We start from the raw sequence: 4,166 nt of genomic DNA, 5'->3' as shown, positions 1-4,166 counted from the left end.
ACTCAAATAATGCCCTCTATTACCCTGTTCTTGTTAGAAATTGGCTCAGCTGCCCAAGGCAAGCACCAATAACCAAGGAGGTAGGTCTATCAGTATTTTTAGTATATAGAGGTTTTATCTGGTAACATTGGGTAGATCTATAGACATTCTCAGCTTTATTCTTGAAAACATAACTTCAAATGAAATTAGTGTTCAAGTCACCTGATTGGTCAATTATTTTAATTTTGGATTTGTTATCCAATCATCCAATCAGATTACTGTATTTCTTAAAATCTAGATTTTATTTAAGTTTTGGAGAATAAGGCCCCATCTTACATTTAAAGTTTTATAAATCTAATGTGTCTTGAAGTATACATCCACTTTCTCCTCTTTCCATCCATGATCTGAAGAAGTTGTTATGCATCTCCTGTTCTGCATAATTTACTATTTAACCAATTAAACAATCAACTTATACCAAGATTTCCTTAGAATATGAGGATATCTGGGATAAATACTTGCTTCCAGGTGGTCTTATATCACAATGGAGGTAAAGCTGAGAATGTATTCTATCCAGTCGTAGATTGATAATGAAGAATTAATTAACAAGATAATTAAAACAGTATTGGTAGTTTACATGGAAGACAAGACTAAGTTTTACAGTACATCACAGATAATAGATTTAATACTTTACACCATTCACATATCAATTTATTCTACTGTATAGGCCACGTTAATCAATATGTTCCAAAAGCCCACATGAAATCTGGGTTATGCCCCTTTATTACATATTTCAGATTAATTATACTGTATAAGTGCAAATAAAGTGTGCATAATGTAAACCCCCTTCATATCTGTCAATGTAAATAATACACCATATTGTGATGACATATTAAGTACATGTACAGCCTAAACCATGTGCTTTGTTCTGATTCTTATTTTCATTGGTTAACAGTCTACATGGTCTAGAAAAGTAGGACGTAAAACTTCATTCATTTCATTTTTTTCATTTTAACTGATCTGAATTGAGGAAACCCATCTTTAACAGTTAAAACATATCATACAAAACTGAGTATTCTATTCACTTAGTAAATACAAATTTACATCAATATAAACAGTTATAAGATAAGGTAAACTTGATATGGAAAACTTAATCTGCCAAAATAGAGCATATCAATGTCATATTACAAATGTTGGGTAAGAAAAAAATAATTTCAAATGCTCAATTTTGGCTGAATTTGTTTTCCATTTAATGAAATTATACATTGAGGAAAGGAACTGTTAATACTAATTCTTATAGTTTCAATATTCTACAAGATATAAAATAATGAATTTGTGACTTTAATAATGTTGTAATTTGGGGTTTAGATTAAGACAAATCTTATTAAGAGATCATTTACCATATTTACTCAGTTTGAACTGATCAAAGTTTAAACTTTATTTAATGTGACCTGATAACTTTTCTTTCTTTCGATACCTTTCAAATTTTCTTTTTCTCATTTATCAGCTTCATTCTTTTTTTTTTGTAAGAAAAAATTTAAATTTGATAGAATAAAACTCAAGTATTTTATTACAACTGTACTGAACAAATCTTGTATCACATAATGTATTATATCAACACTATTACAAGACATCTTCTATCATATACATAGTCCCTAAATATACCTTATATCAAGCTGTTGACCTTAATAATTCTACTAAGGTATAATGCAGACATTTAAATGTGTCAAGTTCCTCCATTGATCAACACAAATATGTTAAGTGACAATATTTGTGCTCTAGTGTTTGCCAGTGAGAAAGAACATTGTACAATCAAATTCTGTTTGTGTGCCCTCACTCAGTCATTTTAACTCTTACTGTACAGTTTTTAACCTGCCATCAGTAGAATTCCATTAACCTACAAAATATTGAGTTCTTAACAGCAGATCAACCTTACATGACAAAATTTTGAATGTGAAATCTAAAAAAGGAAATTTCTGTTCCAAAAGCAGACAAGTATTATTGTTAGTTAAAAAGATGTAGAGACAGAAGAATAATTACAATATATACAAATATACTTAAAAATATTCATGAATGCACCAAAAATTAAATAAATAAAAAATAATTTATACATTATTTCATAAAAATGTGGCATAAAAATTTAACAATCACATATTTATAGCATTTTCACAATATCAAGCTATTACATACTTCATCTTACACCTTGACTGTAATAACCACCATTCTTGGTTTGATTGGATTGTGCATTAGCAAACAGACAAACAGAGTTTGAGCCAAACAGTTTGCAATCAATTAAAACCCCTGTATCAGGAGATACAAGAAAGGTCGCTATTTCAGTCAAGGTATAAGCAGCAATTCTTGAAAGCTTGAAATAGTGTTAAAATGATAAAAGTTTCAAATGTTAATCACAGTTTCTCTTGTTTGCTAAATACCATAACTCAAATATAACAAGTCATATGATTGGTTCAATTAGACACAGATTTTGTAACATTGTTTATGATTGCACGGTTTTGGCACATGACAGTCAGTAGAGTACTCAAAATAATTTCACGTTGAAGGTCATGCTTCATGCACAAATAATCACACATCTGAAAATTAGAAAAAAAACATGCGTTAAAATCATACCAAGCAGTTATTGGACAACATTTACCACTCAATTAACACAATAGATTCAAAAGACTGAAATTTGAAAGTAAAGGAAAGAGACTTTCAAAAAAATCTTGCAACTTGCAAATCATAACAATAGAATCCATGCAATCATTGATCTGATACAATTTGTATCAGAAGCTGTTGTTAGTACATTCATCTAAGATCTTAGCAATGTACATCCAAAAGAAATGTACGTTTTTTTAAATTCAGAGATGGACATTATTCCTTTTAGAACTCTTTCATACACGTTTTATAGCAAATATTGTCTTTGTTTTTCATCCTTTTGTTAGCAGCCAATGGTAGAGCTACATTTGTGTTATGCATGGGCAATGTATTGTTTCCTTGTCTCTGCGATATTTTTTTTTTCTCCAACATGAAGCCATTTTGATTGCCAAGGAAGTTATTATGTGACCTGAATAAGGTAGGGATGGCCATATGTTGTACTGTCAGTGAGAATAGCCATGGTCTTTATAAATATCTAGTCCAGGAGGGTATATTTTTGACCTTATGTATATTAAAGCCTATATTTTTGTGTGTGAGACCTGACGATTTACAACTGAATAACATGATAACTTATTGGTATTGAGCACTAACAGTTTCAAAAAGACTTTTTTATAACCCTGTTCAAGAAAAAATTAGCACCAATGATGTAAATTATGACAAGATGAGGCCTGTCAAACAGTACTTTCTTTTAATATATATTCATCATCCCTATACTCTTTCTCACCTTGATGTTCATTGGTTAATTCTTTACTAGATCCTGTTGAATTGTCCAATGAGGAATCTTGTAACTTTTCAATGTCTGAAACACCAGAACTATTAGCACAGTCACTTAAACTAGAATTTCCGTTTTTTAGCGCGACATCACCATTTTCACAAGACACGTCATCACCATGTTCTAGGTCACCGTTAAGTATTTTTTTCACCGGTGATATCCCCTCTATAATGTCTGATAAAGTTTGATTCAGAGTTTTTGATTGTTTTATTTCATCGTCCAATTCCTCGTCAGAATCACCTGGTATATAACTCTTTATCATCGGACAATTCTTAGCAGACGCTGCCATCTTTAATTGTAAAATCTGAAATAAATCATATATATTGTACTTTCTGGTGTCAAAGCAACAACTTTTTTTACAAGAATTTAACTTGGATTCACCAGGGACCCTGTCTTTCAGCTTGTCTTGGCCGTGTATTGGCATTGTACTTCATGGAGTCATATAGAAAGAAAGAAGCATATTTTTTAGATTAACAACTTAGTTTCATGAGGATCCTGTCTACCAGCTCACCTTAAGCCAAACCTCTTGACATTGACCTTTTCCATTTACAGTTAGGAATAATGTAATAGGTATATAAGATGACTTATTCAAGGTCACGAAACTTTCACACTCTGATGAAGGTTAGGCCACCATTCATTCGACATAACCCGTATTTGAATCACTATTGCAAAAGGACTTGACATTAAAATCGCCATATATCACTTAGATAAATGGAATTGTATGAGACACAGACTGAAAATTGGAATGATGCAAATATGGATTTTA

The sequence above is a fragment of the Lottia gigantea genome (genome assembly GCF_000327385.1).
Source record: "Lottia gigantea unplaced genomic scaffold LOTGIsca_155, whole genome shotgun sequence".
Lineage (NCBI taxonomy): Eukaryota > Metazoa > Mollusca > Gastropoda > Lottiidae > Lottia > Lottia gigantea.
The sequence above is the reverse complement of the archived record's forward strand: the minus strand, read 5'-3'. Positions refer to the sequence as shown.